This window comes from Zophobas morio, unplaced genomic scaffold, assembly GCF_036711695.1.
Source record: "Zophobas morio isolate AGI-343-1 ecotype UQ-CSIRO unplaced genomic scaffold, CSIRO_AGI_Zmor_V1 ptg000006l, whole genome shotgun sequence".
Taxonomy (NCBI): domain Eukaryota; kingdom Metazoa; phylum Arthropoda; class Insecta; order Coleoptera; family Tenebrionidae; genus Zophobas; species Zophobas morio.
Window position 1 is genome coordinate 2,388,981 of NW_026972111.1, and position 16,288 is coordinate 2,405,268.

Here is a 16,288-nt window from a genome sequence, read left to right on the forward strand (position 1 = left end):
AACATCAGTATTTCTCTAAAAAATTCCACCCTTTTAAAAACATGTCATATGGTAATTTGTTGTAGAGAAATGAGGATTTTGCAACTAAAGTCCGCCATTCAGCTCAAGGTGCATAAAGCATTCATAACAATTGAGAAGCGGTGGGTGGGCGGGGCTTATATTTGGTGCATTTCTTCTTAATGTACAAAGTCTTCTTTTTTCTACAAAAAACTGACAATATGTTTACTTTAATTTTTCAAATTTTTAGGTTTTTGATTTTTCAACATTTTTAAATTTTGATTTTTCTATTTCACTTTTTTGACTTTTCGTTTTTTAATTTTTTCCATTCTTCAGTTTTTCTTTCATTTTTCAATTTTTCGCAATTTCAGTTTTGGAATTTTTTCAGTTATTCTTTATTCAGTTTTTCAATTTTACAATTTCTCAATTTTTCAATTTTTCGAATTCTCAATTTTTCGATGTTTCAGTTTTATGTTTTTTCAATTTTTCTCTTCAATTTTATGATTTTTAAATATTTCGATTTTTCAATTTTTGACTTTTCAAAATTCTCAATTTTTCGATTTTTCAATGAATCGATGTTTTGATTTTCCCATTTCTTGACTTTCGACTGTTTCGATTTTCCCGTTCTTCAATTTTTCGATTTTTCAGGTTTTTGATTTTTAATTTTTCTACTTTTTGAGCTTTCGATTCCTAGACTTCCCTTTTGTAAATTTTCGATTTCTCAAATTTTTAATTTTCTAATTTCTCAGTCTTTGGATATTTAAGTTTCTTCCATTTTTCGTTTTTCGAAATTTCAGCTTTGGAATTTTTCAATTTATTTATAATTCAATTTTTCGATATTTCAATTCTTCAAATTTGACTTTTACAAACTCTCGGTTATTCGATTTTTCATTTCTTCAATTAAATTTTTCAAATTTTCAGGTTTTTGATTTTTCAATTGTCTAAGATTTTGATTTTTCGATTTCATTTTTTTGACTTTTGGATTTTTCCATTTTATTAATTTCTCAGTTTTTGGATACATATTTCAATTGTGAAATTTTTCAGTTTTCCATTCTTCAGTTTTTCTTTCATTTTTCTATTTTTTCAATTTCCAATGTTTCAGTTTCAGCTTTTTTCAGTTTTTGACTTTTCTAAATTCTCAATCTATTGATTTTTCAATTAACGGATGTTTTGATTTTCCCATTTGTTGACTTTCGACTGTTTCAATTTTTCAGTTCTTCAATTCTTCAATTTTTCGATTTTTCAGGTTTTTGATTTTTCGATTTTTCGATTTTTTTAATGTTTCGATTTTTCGACTTCACTTCCTTGATTTTTCGGTTTCTCAATTTTTCAATTTTTTAGATTCTCATTTTTTTAATTTTTCAGTTTTTCTTTCATTTTTCAGTTTTTCGATTTTTGACTTTTGGATTTTTCGATGCGTCAATTTTTTTACTTTTCCAATTTTTTTATTTTTGAAGTTCAGATTTTTCAATTTTTTGATGATTTAATTTATCAATTTTTTTTCGATTTCTCGATTTTTCATTTCAGTTTTTCATGTTTTCGAATTTTTAAATGTTTCGAATTTTCGACTTCCCAGATTAAGATTTTTAAAATTGTTCTGTTTTTCAACGTTTTGATTTCCCGATTTATTGAGATTTGTTTCGATATTTTGATTGTTCAGTTTCTCGATTTATCAAGTTTTCAATTTATTATAACTTTTCGATTTTTTATTTCGCCCTATACGGTTTCTCAGTTTTTCCATTTTTCCGGTTTTTCGTTTTCTTATTTTCCGCTTTAGATTTTTCCAAACTATCCTGTTGTTGAAAGAAAACTCTATATATTAAAAATAAAAAATTAAGCCCCACCCACCCGCTTCGATCTCAATTGTGAAGAAATTTTCATTCCCAATCAGACCAAAGGGCGGATTGAGTTTAACTGTAACATCAATATTTCTCTAAAAAATTCTACCCTTTTAAAAACATATATCATATGGTAATTTGTTGCAGAGAAATGAGGAATTTGCAACTAAACTCTGCCCATCAGCTCACGGTGAATAAAGCATTCATTACAATTGAGAAGGGGTGGGTGGGCGGGGCTTATATTTGGTCCATTTCTTCTTAATGTACGAAGTCTTCTTTTCCCAAAAAGAAACTGAGAATATGTTTACTTTAATTTTTCAAACTTTTAGGTTTTTGATTTTTCAATTTTTTTAGGTTTTGATTTTTCTATTTCACTTTTTTGACTTTTTGTTTTTTTAATTTTTTCGATTCTTCAGTTTTTCTTTCATTTTTCAATTTTTCGCAATTTCAGTTTTGGAATTTTTCAAGTTATTCATTATTAAGTTCTTCGATTTTATAATTTCTCAATTTTTCAATTTTTCGAATTCTCAATTTTTCGATGTTTCAGTTTTACGTTTTTTCAATTTTTCTCTTCAATTTTACGATTTTTAAATATTTCGATTTTTTAATTTTTGACTTCAAAATTCTCAATTTTTCGATTTTCCAATTAATCGATGTTTTGATTTTCCCATTTCTTGACTTTCGACTGTTTCGATTTTCTTGTTCTTCAATTTTTCGATTTTTCAGGTTTTTGATTTTTAATTTTTCTATTTTTTGAGGTTTCGATTCTTCGACTTCCCTTTTTTGATTTTTCGATTCTTCAAATTTTTAATTGTCTAATATCTCAGTCTTTGGATATTTCAGTCTTAGGATCTTTCAGTTTTTCTTCCATTTTTCAATTTTTCGAAATTTCAGCTTTGGGATTTTTCAAGTTATTTATTATTCAATTTTTAGATATTTCAATTCTTCAAATTTGACTTTTACAAACTCGCGGTTACTCGATTTTTCATTTCTTCAATTCAATTTTTCAAATTTTTAGGTTTTTGATTTTTCAGTTGTTTAAGATTTTGATTTCACTGTAACATCAATATTTCTCTAAAAAATTCTACACTTTTAAAAACATATGTCATATGGTAATTTGTTGTAGAGAAATGAGGATTTTGCAACTAAACTCCGCCCTTCAGCTCAAGGTGCATAAAGCATTCGTCACAATCGAGAAGGGGTGGGTGGGCGGGGCTTATATTTGGTCCTTTTCTTCTTAATGTGCAAAGTCTTCTTTTCTCAACAAAAAACTGACAATATGTTAACTATCTTGTTGCATCCTGGTGTTGAAAGAAAACTCTATATATTAAAAAAAAAAGAAAAATTAAGCTCCACCCACCCGCGCCGACCTCAATCGTGATGAGTTTTTCATTCCTAATCAGACCGAAGAGCGGAATTTAATTGTAACATCAATATTTCTCTAAAAAATTTTACTCTTTTGAAAACATATTTCATATGGTAATTTGTTGTAGCGAAATGAGAATTTTGTAACTAAACTCCGCCCTTCAGCTCACGGTGAATAAAGCATTCATTACAATTGAGAAGGGGTGGGTGGGCGGGGTTTATATTTGCTCCATTTTTTTCTTAATATACGAAGTCTTCTTTTCCCGACAAGAAACTGACAATATGTTTAACATCCTGTTGTTGAAGAAAACTCTATATATTAAAAAAAAAAAACAAAACTTAATCAATTGTGATGAATTTTTCATTCATTGTTAGACCGAGGGGCGGAGCGTAATTACAAAATACATATTTCTCTATTGATTTGAATGAGTTTATCTTCTCAATACAGAGGACTAAATTTATTAATTAAGAAAAATTTTGGCTAGCATTTAACCATCTACATGATATATGTAATATATATACAAAATTTGGCAACAATCGGTTCAGCACTTTCGGAGATTACATGTCTAATATAAATGAATACAGACAGACAGACAGACAGAGACGGAAACGGAAGATTACTTTTTCGTACTGAAGGGGTCATGAAACGTCGAGAAAACATAAAAGTGGCAACCATCGTGGATTCGACTCTACTCAGAGTTGGCTCTAGATGGAGATGGTGTTTTTTGCAAACCTTACAATACAGCAGTAAGTTTTTTAAAATATATTTTCAGTCTTTAGACTAAAGTCTAAATGAGTTAAGTAATCTTGCATTTAATTCATTTTTGGAAAAATAGTTTAAAAGGACCATTCCAGAAGAAAGCATTCCAGGAAAACAAATGTAGATAAATTTTGCAAAATAATTTTATTTATTTTGTTGTTGACGAAACAAGAGATGTATGGGGTAGATATATAGGGTGTTTGCGAAATGCAGCGACAAAAAAAACTGAAAATTGGTCTGGATGAGTAGATATCATTAAGAAAAAAATGTTCTAATAAAAATGTTTTAGTTTTCGAAATAGAATTGATTGAAAATTTGGTCAAAATAGTATGTACGCAACTGAGTTGTAATAGTGATTTAAAAGATAATGTGGTTACTAAGAAAAATGTAACATTGTAGGTGCATTATAAAAATAAAAAAAAACACTAATCTTCATTGCTTAGTAACTCTAAAAATTCCGTCAAATTTATTGACTGTTAAAATGGCAGCTTTTCTAATGCCTTGTGTAGACATATATCAAGTTTTGGGGACAGATACTTTTAAAAGTATCTAGATACAGATATAGATATATGGAAGATAAAAGTATCTAGATACAGATTGTTTTCAATTTTTTCGAAATGTATGTAGATACAGATACAAGAAAACAGATATTTTTTGAAGCTTTGGCGAATAAAATAACTGAAAACATGTTTATGTATTTTTTTATGTATTGTTTAATGATTTTTTTAAAATTAACAACATTTCGAACGTATTGTCATCTAAATTATTTCTTCTTGGTGTCAGAATTTGGTTTCCGCTACTAAACACCCGTTCCACAGGTGCAGAAGAAGGGATTGTGGTATTAAATTTAAAAAATAAATATTTTACCGTAGCATAGTTATTCAAGACTGAAAAATCTTTTCTTTTTTTCTGCAAATAGGCCATCGCTTCGCTGTTTGATGTGTCGCAAATTGTGCAATATTTATTACGTACGCTTAAAAAGAATATTTTTTTTTTGTTTTTATTCCCATACTACAATGTCCAAATTGTGTTTGAGTATATCTAATAATTATCTCCAGCATTAAAATTAATATTTCAAAAGAATACGGGAAATGATTATTCTGTGCTGAAGGTCTGTTGTCGGCAACCTGTCATAAATTATTATTCTTCAATATCGGCTTACAATGTTTTTATGACCATGTCCTGTAATCGTCTATCCCGGTGCGGCAGGTATATACATTTTAGGAAGAATTGCTGGTTCCGGGTTAATAAGGCAAAATAAGTACAATTTCTTAGAAAGGTATTTAAACCCCTTACAGGATCAAAGGCTGACTGGCAGGTCGCAATCACCAGAGTGGAACTTTTAATTTTCAGATTTTTGTCGAAACTCATTTTATTTTAATCTCGTTTCACGATTTCTGAGAATATATCACGATAAATTATTCTACCGAGGGTTGTAAAAATCTTAATTTTATTGCCCAAGATTTACACTTAAACATAATCGGGACATTCTAGGGCAAAACGGACCTGCCAAGTCCGCCTCGCGTTAGGTCCAACAATGAAAAAGTGAAGAAATGACACATGTGGCAACAGGAAAAGATGCTACATTTGTCTGAAAAATAAAGGTATAAAACAGTAACCAACATGCGATTTATGTGAGAGAAATGTATGTATTGAACATTTCGATTAGTCGATTACAGAACTAATTTGTGTTAATTGAAAAAATTAATCATTATGTAACAGGCAATTATTATTTTCTAAAAATAATAACATACCTTAAACAAATATTTTTACTATTAAAATTACTCTTATTTAATAACACAAACACAACCAGCGGGCCTACCGGACCCGGGTTGCTCAGGTATAGTGAATAGTGAATTGTGGTTTATGTTTTTTAAAATACCATCTTACCATGGCTTAGATTTACTACTCCTCAGGATTATATTTACAGATGTATAAGTACTGAAGGCTACAGTGTAGGAAATGACGGTATTTAAAATATGAAAATGACCAAAATCACCAACATGAAGTATCAAAAATTACTACTAGTATAACTCAAGTAATAACTACTGAAAAAAAAGTGAAATAAAAAAATGTATCTGTATCTGCGCCATTAATTTTGTATCTAGATACAGATATTTTGTGCTTAAATTCGATTTTATCTAGATACAGATACTAGATACCCAAAAGTTACAAGTATCTAGATACTGCCCAACACTGCATATATCTACTCAATACTTCCCAGCGCAGCAGTCCAATTAATTTTCTCCTTATACCAGATAGCTCCATTTAGTACCTCCATAATTACCTTCACTCTTCATCGGCCATAAACCCGCGAAAAACCTCTCCATGCATCCATGCATGCAAAAATATCCAGTATCGTCTTTTCTTTCTAGAACCTCCGGACCACCACCGAGCTCAGCATCTCTTTCTTTCCCCGCGGCGGCATCACTTCATTATCACGATTTTGTTAGTTTTGGAGTAATTAGAGTGTACGTCTTCGTCGGCTGCCAGTCAGCATCACGCCCTCTACCGTCAACGTGTCAAACAACCCCCCCTCGCCCATGTTTTCGCTTTTCGCTTTTCGGCGATGATCGAGCGACGCAACGTCGTGCGGTCGTTTCTCATGGCTGGCCGAGATCTGATCGAACTATATTAATGAGTAATGATGCACGACCGATTCCAACATACACAATCATTAGTAACAAATAGCAATAATAATAGCTACAATGATATATGTCGGGCCGATCGTAATCGTATCGTGCATTCGGAGCTTTCCTCTCCTCTCCCAGGAGGTTCGTTCGTTCGCTGTGCGACGTCGCGTTGAAGTCTCCATCAGAGGAGGCGGCGGCGGGACGAAATTGGCGGGCTTGATGGACTCCGGTAAGGAACAACTAGTTCGTTAAAATTTTCATGACGAATCAGATTTAATTTTTTATTTTGGACAGAAAAATGTTTCCTTTTTTCTGTTAAGACATTAGAGAAGGATCTCTCAACATCACAATATGTTAAAGACGAATATACACAACAAAATTATGAATAGCAATAAACGAAACTTTTTTTTCGTCAAAATGACCCTCATCTTGTCTGAACAGGTTCTGGAGGCATTACCTATATAATATAATATATAGAGAGCGGATTTCTAGGTTTAATGCTTTTTGTGAAAAATGTAGCACTTCAAAACTTTTTTACATCTGTAACTATGATACAATTTGGAGTCATTTGACACATTTTTTTTTATACTTATTTGCTTTTTTTTCAATTTTATGCATATTAAAACTTATATGCTTATTTAATGCTTTTTTTCGACGAATATGAGTTTTAATGCATATTTTGTTCAAATGCCGGCCTTGTCGGGATGACAAATACTTGTTAGTTAGCCGTATCGTATCGTATGCATTTTACCTGGACTTGACCATTGAAGTACACTTACTCAAGACCTTTTCTGTGAATAGGTTCCGGTCGTTTGGGTAATAAAATTTTATTATAGGATTGGAAAAATTCTCCATAGATTTTATGACTTTAAATCCTTACTTCCGTTGATAATGAATTAAAGCTTTTAACCAGATGTTCTTTTTCGGCATTTTGCGGCAAGACCGTTGAAGATTTTCTAGAAAAAAGATTATTGTACCCAACTACTTACCTTAAAATTTTTCTAATGGAAACTTTTAAGTAAATGAACCGTTTATTTCACAACCATCAGTCTATCGCATCTGTCGTAGTACAGTGTTATACGTGGTACTCCCTTGTTACATGTTGAGTTATTTTTGGTAATATTACTGATATTTTAAAAGAATGCCGAAAGTAAAATTGACGCCGGATGAGTGGATAAGGGATTTTCCAGAATTAAAATTAGAAAACAACAAAATATTCTGCAGAGCTTGTGTGAAAACCGTAAGCCCACTATTTTTTTTTTATCTATTTTCCTTTGTTAATCCTGTATATGTACGTTGTTTCAGATTCAAAGTGATAATAAAATATAACGTGACGCAACATGTCAGAACGACTCTTCATGTAGAAAGGAAGAAAATGTTTGAAGTTTCTAAAATTAAACAACAGACCATACATGAATCTGCTGTATCTACTTCCACAAAAGATGAGCAGTTTCAGTTTAATTTCGATTTATGTAAAATGATGATCCAGTCCAATATACCTTTAAAAGAATTGGAGAAAGGCCCTCTTCAAGAATTCCTTGAAAAATACTGCAATCGACATATTACGGTTGAAAGTACTCTCCGAAAAAATTATGTAGGCCCAGTGTTTCAGCAAGTTTACAACGAAATTAAACATCGCATTAGAGATAATTATTTATGGTTCACTGTCGATGAAACAACCGATAGTTGTGGAAGATACGTGGCAAGTTTAATTGTTGGAATCTTAAATGAAAATTTCCCTAGTCGATGGTATATAGTAAGTTTGAAAATGTTAGATAAAACAAATGGCAATACGATTACCAGATTTGTAAATGACAGTCTTCCTTCACTATTTTTGCCAAATAAAATTTTATTGATGATCTTCGGATGCAGCTCGTTATATGTTGAAAGCAGGGAATAATCTAAAAATATTGTACCCGAATTTAATTCACTCTACTTGCATTGCCCACGGTTTAAACAGAGTGGCTGAAGGAATACGTTTGCAGTTTCCTACTGTTAATAAATTAGTGGCAAATGGTAAAAAGATTTTTGTTAAAACCCCACTAAGAGTGCAACATTTTAAGGAAAAATTTCCAAACATACCATTGCCCCTAGAGCCGATTATAACGAGGTGGGGAACGTGGTTACCGGCCACATTTTATTATGACAAATATATCAAAGAATTTGAGGAAGTAGTTACGGAGTTTAGCGAAGATTCTTCTCAATCGATTAAAGATTGCATAAATATTTTGGAAAACAAAGATTTGCGACAAGATCTAGCTTTTCTAAGAAGCAATTATCAATTCGTATGTGAGGTAATAGCAAAGTTAGAAAAACCCAACATGTTGTTGGTAGATGCCGTAAACTTAATGAAAGAATTTAAACAACAAGCAAACGCAGTAAGGGGTGATATTGGTACTAGAGTATCTCAAAAACTTGACGAAGTGTTAAATAAAAATGCAGGTTTCGGTCTTCTTTCCGACGTTGCTCGTGTTTTACAACGCCAGAAGGTGGAAAATTTAGAGTTAGATTCAACATTAGTTGCAAAATTCAAATTTGCGCCAACAACGAGTGTGGATGTTGAACGCACATTCTCCAATTTTAAACACACTTTAAATGATCGGCGAAAAAATTTTACAGTGGACAACTTGGAACATATGACAATCATAAACTGTTTTAAAGAAAACTGAAATACGTGTGTAAAATATAAAGTCTAGGATTATTGTAATAATATTTTATCCAAAGTTCTAAGAAGTGTTCTTTGATTTGTAATATGATTATGTTTTTAATGCTTTATTGCTTAAAATAAAACTTTCTTATTGAAAATGTGCTTATTTAAGCGCTTATTCTTAATTTTTTTGTGCTTATAAATCCGTTCTCTAATAATATAATTATATTGTAATGCCATCTCAAGAACAAACAAAGCAAAAAATTTTAGTCTAGAAAAAACTAATTTCAGCAGTGTATCACGATTTAATGGTTTTTCGTAACATAGATAACTGATTACGATGTTTAAAACTATACTAGAATTAAAGTACCCATGTTAACGATGAAGTATCGCCTAATTTCGATATCATGTCACTGAAAAAGCATGTTTTAAATAATGTTACCACATCACATTAAAGCGTCGCCCTCCTTGTACTTTCCGCTTCCTACTGGTGGTTAATTTGTAAGTACACACGTCCGTCCGTGTCGTACAAGAACAAAAATGGTTAGGTGCGGCCGAGACCACCTCGTGTTTTTCATCACATATATAAATTTAATTAGCTCCAAGTGACTTGCGGTATTAGCAAGAGCTAATCATTTAGCCGTTCCGATTGTGAAGAATTCAATTATAAAATACAATGCGTGCACATATATGCGCTCGGAGGGGTTCAATTACATAACTGGTACTAATCAATGATGTTTAATTTTTAACGTCAGGTAGGGGCCCACGCATGACGGTAACCGGTAACGCTCGAGGAGCTGCCTGGGGGTACTCCTGCGAAAAACGATCGTGCGGATTTACAGAGGTTGAATAGCGATAATTTATAATTTTGCGAAACAATAAAATAGGGAAAAGCTGCTTCTTCTAAAGATGTTTTAAATAATAAAAATAACGGTTGAGTTATTGTAAAAATACACTGTTTTAAAACATTATTTGTAACACCATCTGGACTAAAAGAATTCGAAGGTTTAAGATGAGAAATACATTCAAAAATATCAGAGACACCAACTTTTAGACCTGAGTCATTAACCATTACTGAATGATCTATGATATCATAAAAAAGAGGGTTGTTGTCATCATCCACAAAAACTGACGAAAAGAAACTGGCAAATAATTCACAGATTTCAGAACCACCTTGAGCAATATCTTGATTAAAAGTCATTTCATTCGGTACCCCACCGACATTTCTTTTAGAAGCTTCTTTTTGGTTGCAAGATGTTTGTACTCTCAAGAAAATTATTATTAATTTTTGTTTCACAAAATACAACTCTTTTAAGAATGTATGTATTTTTTAGTTTTTATTTATTCAAAAATGTTTAAAATTTGTTTATTTGAGGCAATAAAGAGATCGGATGAGGTCAGAGCAGGTCAGTCAAACCGAGAGCCTTAAAATAATCACAGAGGAATTGGCAGCGCCTCAAATCAGGGAAGAGATAGAAAAAACACAAACTTTTGAAGAAAAAAAGAAGATAATCCAAAAAGAATGACCTGAAAAAGCATATGCAAGAACGATCTGTAAAAGGGGAAATATTTTTAAGAAAAAGACAGAGAAATCATGTTAATGATTAAAAAAAAAGTAATAGACAATCAAATATAGGGTAACTACAAATAGTAGTACAAGTAATACAGGGAGGCTGCAAGAAGAGAGGCACCGAAAAGTATAGAAGACGATTAAACACCACAAGAATAAACCTAGCACAATGTACATATATCGTGTGTTCATTAATAATTTAGATCAAAGAATGCTGTGCAATTTTGAACGATCTCTTCTCGGTTTCGGATACTTTTCAAATTATGGAATTAAACAAACACATGTGTAATGGTGGTTGTATACTGACACAAATCAATTTGCAAACGAAGGTTAGCTCTTGCTTGTCGAAGACTAGAAAAACTAGTGAAAGAACATAACGTGTGCAGATTTGTGAATAAATTTACTTAAAAAGCGAAAAAAAAGTTAAAGAAACTGTTAGAAATGGTATCCATTCACACTTATCAAACACATTTGGTAGTGTAGCAGGAGTAATGCGAACACGTTCTTCGGTAATTCTGTCTTCCAGTTCTTCTATGGTGTAAATGGGAGTTTTAAACATAGTGTTTTTAAGACATCCCGCAAGAAGCCTAAAATGTAAAAAATACAAAAGATCCTGTAGATCAAAAGATTAAAAATTGAGTATAATAAACTAATAAACGAAACAAAAAGCGTAAAGAATCGTTATATCACAACGTAACGTACGGCGTACCACAGGGTTTGATCATGGGTCCACTCTTGTTCCTGTTGATGATTAACGATTTAGACGACGTAATTATGTTTGCAATTTTATTATTTTTGTTTTCTTAATCGTTTTTGTCTTTGTTTTGTTGCCACTTTTTCGCGACAAAATATAAGCCCCGCCCACCCACCCCTTCTCAATTGTGATGAATATTTTATCCATCGTGCGCTGAAGGGCGTAGTTTAGTTGCAAAATCCTCATTTATCTACCAGAAATTACCATATGAAATATGCTTTTAAAAGGGTAGAATTTTTTAGAAAAATATTGACGGTTACGATTAAACTCCGCCTTTCAGTCTGATTTCTTTCAAAAACAGAATAGTTAAACATATTGTCAGTTTCTTGTTGGAGAAAGAAGACTTCGTATATTAAGAAAAAATGGACCAAATGTTAGTATCTGCCAAGATAAAACTGATTTTGGCAAATGGCATACTTTCTAAGAAAAGAAAAGGTGGGTGGGTGGGGCTAGTAGCGGCTAAGTTAAGACTGATTTTAGCAAATAAGATACTATCTAAGAAAATAGAGGGTGGATGGGCGGGTTTAGTACTTGTCAAGATAAAACTGATTTTGGCAAATGACATTCCTTCTAAGAAAAAAGAGGCCGGGTGGGAAAAATCCATTAAACCATAACCAACTAAACAATAGAGAAGATGTTCAAAATTCCTGCCTTTGAACACAATTTTTAGACAATTTTTATTTTTCAAAACCATTTTATTTATATTTTGGAATTTTTCGTTTATTCATTTCTTTTTGTTTCTTCAATTTTATGGCATGCAACTCTTCTTATTTTCATGTCTAAATTAGTCAGTTTTTCTATTTCCCAACTTTTGGGTGTTTTAGTTTTTAGATTTTGCTATTTTTCAATTATTCGACTTTTAATTTTTCAATGAGGGGGCTTGATTAATTAGTTAGGTTTCATCTATACGTTGAGGAGATAAAATCGGTTAAATTTGATTTTCTTTTAACATAAGTGCAGCCGCTGATGCTTGTAATTTGCTAATAGTCAATTCTTTCGAAGTATAAACATAAACTGTGGAAGTTAAGCATGTACTGAGAAATTGAGAATGCTGCGTAAAATATCTTTCATATTGTCCGCACTTGAAGGAAAATCTGAGGGATTTCCGATGTTTTATAATAACCTCTGACAAGGATCCAGACAGACTTAAAGAATTCATGAGCGAAAGGAAATGGACCACAGAAACTTGGTTCAATACAAATGGACTGTGTCAACAAGCATAAGAGACAGGAATTATTCCTATCGACAAATCCCACTTTGCTATATGGGGAAAGTATCAGACTTTTAGGAATAACGATAGACGATCGTTTAAACTGGCAAGCACACATCAACCAAGTTTGTTCTAAACTAGCTAGTACAATTTTTTCCTACGGAAATTACTACCTTTACTGAGTTTTCGTAATCTCCTTTCAACCTATTATGCCTTATTCCAGTCTCGTCTTACGTATGGTATACTGATTTGGGGAAGTTGTAGTTATGTGATTAAAATATTCCGAGTCCAACGAGCGGTCAGAATCCTTGCAAATGGCAACTTACGTGATCACTGCGAGTCTTTGTTTCTAAAATATGGCATCTTGATATTTCCATGTCTTTATATCATGAGTATGCTAGACGAAATCCATAAGAAAAAGAAAACGACGGTAAAAAACTCAGATGTTCATTCCTGTAATACCAAACAAGCCCAGAATATCATAACTGCCAAATACAAATAGATAAAATCCATTAAGAACTCATTGGATCTAGAGAAGATGTACACCTTTACCCTGTTTCCTGGTGTCCCAAACCAAGACAAAAATTGATGAAGACCAACAAAAAAAAGATGTGCCCCAAGCTGAAAAAGATCAAGAAAAAGAAAAATACAAAGTGCTGAAAGAAACGTTAAACAAGGATATCCAATAAGGAAAAGTCAAAGCATGTCAAAAAACCTACGACGAGCCCATTGGGTCTACAAAATCGTTGCGAACTAGCCGCAAGAACTTTTTCAGATGAGGAGACAACGAACAATCAAATAGCCAAGTTCTCTCCGAGAAGAAGAATCTCAACAGACAAGAAGAATTACTACTTTTTCTAGGTTTTCCTGAGTTATACGATTTCTCCTTGATGTTAAAATTGCTTCAAAAAGTACAAATGACTGTTCAACGTAACAATTTTCGTAATGATCTTGATCAAATAAACCCTGAACTGCAGCAAACGCCACTGAGGATGAGAGTGCACAGTCGGCCAGCCAAATTTATCGCCTGACGACGCTCTGTCGTATTTAATATTTGTCTGATTGATTCCCCATCACTTCGGCTATGCCTAACTCTGCTGATAACGTTGGAAGAACTGAAAAATACAAAAGTGCAACCAATACCCCCAATTCTTTTGTAAGTAACTGAGTCTTATTTTTCCAGAAACTCAACGAAACATGGGGGCACAATGATTATGAGGAACGCTGAGGTTTCTTGCACTCGTCTCCAAAATCTCGAACAACTCTCAATTGAGAAACATGGTGAGATATCTGGAATTTATATGAATAACCTAGAAATTTATGTGATAAATGTCTATAGATCACCCTCTGGAGATCTGAACAAATTTTTGAGTACTTTAGAAAAAGTTTTTGGTATAATTAACACACTAAAGAACAACATAATATTGACTGGTGACTTTAATGTAAAATTTGACAAAGAAGACCTCTTAAAAGACTGCTTATTAGATTTTATGAGAACTTATGGGCTTTTTCACTTAGTCGAATTTCCAACTAGAAATAACAACTGTCTGGATAACGTTTTTACAAATCTAGATCAAGCACTTTTTCAAATTAGTCCATGGAATTTACACCTATCAGATCATAGAGGCATCAAAATTAAAGTGTTAATTTCGTCTACTAAAAACAAACAAAAAACACAGCTTATTAAACATAGGGCAATTACTGCTCTTGGTAAATTCAAATTTTACGAGTCGGTGTCCAATATCAACTGGGACTTCATTAAGCTATGCAGTAATAATTCAGTTGACGAGACTTGTTCACAAAATTTGTAAATCTAATAGAAGGTCATGTAGGTCAAGCCTTCCCTCTAAAAGTAGTCAAGCGTCAACCTGACAACAAAACTGTAAAGTGGTTTGATAGTGAATTAATTCAAATGCGGGAAACATTACAACATTTATGTGAAATAAATAATCTAATTGGGAGTGAACAAACCAAGTCAGCAAAAAACTCGTTTAGGAAAGTATATCGTGACAAAATAAATAAAAGAAAATGCTTTGTAATGAAAAATTCATCTCTACTGCAAGTAATAAAGTCAAGGCTATGTGGAAAATTATCAACGAAACTCGCAATAAAAGTGTTAATAGTCAAAAATTAAGCTGTGATATGACCTCTGACGATTTTAACAACTATTTTATAAATGAAATTTCAAAATTGGGAACGCAAAGCAATAATGACTGTGATATTGAACTCTGTGGTATAGCAAGTAAGTCTACTCACTCCTTGATTAATAGCCCTAGTTTAAGTTTTAAAAAAGTGTCACACATAAAAGTGAGAGAAACTATTGATAACCTGAAAAATAGTAATTCTTCTGATATCTTTAATCTTAATGTGAAAATTGTCAAAAGTATAAAGGACTTGCTGATACCTCCACTTGCAAAACTTATTAACTTTTGCATAAAATATTACGTCTTTCCCAAATGTCTTAAAACAGCGGTCACTGTACCAGTATACAAAAAGGGTGATACTAATAATCCATCTAATTATCGACCTATCTCATTACTTCCCATATTTGGCAAAATATTAGAGAAAATTCTATTTGAACAACTTTGTACTTATCTTGAATCACATGCTTTACTTTCTGACTCACAATATGGTTTTAGGAGAAATCGTTCCACTGGTAATGCTGTTCAGGAGTTAGTTAATTTTATATCTCAGTGCTTTGAAGATCGTAAAATTGCAGTTGCGTCTTTTCTGGACCTGTCCAAAGCCTTCGACTGCGTCTCGCATAAACTTCTCCTCAAAAAACTGACAGCCTATAACTTGGTACCGTCTAGCATTCAACTTATTAGATCATATCTGGAAGATAGACACCAGGTTGTCAAATATAAGGAACAATTATTCGATTGTCTTCCTGTCAGAAAAGGTGTGCCACAAGGGTCCATCCTGGGGCCCCTCTTATTCATTATTTTTATTAACGACCTATCTTCTAGTATAGACTCAAAAATTATCTTGTATGCAGACGATACAACCCTAATAAACCAAGCAACATCGACGGAGACTATCTGCGTCAAAAGAGAGGAGACGCAATCGAAGGCTGAAGATTGGTTCAGAGAAAACGACCTCAGCTTGAAAGCAAATAAAACTACCACTATGTTATTTTCTTTAAAAAATAGCGATGTTCCACCCGATTTCACCACTTCAGCACAATTCCTTGGGATACATTTGGATGCAAAACTAACCTGGAAAGTTCACGGCGACGAGCTGGCCAATAGAATTAGCAAAAACTTATTTGTGTTAAGGAGTCTTAAAAATAAAGTATCATATCAAGTGCTCAGAACAGCATATTTTGCCTTATGTGAATCGCATCTAAGATACTGTATCCTAACATGGGGTCATGCCAGCATCTGTGATCGCATATTTAGGCTCCAAAGAAGAGCAATAAGAATTCTTGCTGGCATAGGTTATAGGGATGATTGCCGCTCATATTTTACATCCTTAAGAATATTAACCCTACCGTCAATATATATATTAAATT

General features: G+C 32.5%; 1 long non-coding RNA gene across 1 annotated transcript; it reads left to right on the plus strand.

The window, feature by feature from the left end:
* Positions 1-13,953: 13,953 nt before the first annotated feature.
* On the plus strand, positions 13,954-16,090 carry LOC135122973 (uncharacterized). The gene is made up of 2 exons (XR_010279509.1): positions 13,954-14,055; positions 15,927-16,090. It is a non-coding gene; the product is annotated as an uncharacterized LOC135122973 (long non-coding RNA).
* Positions 16,091-16,288: the final 198 nt, after the last annotated feature.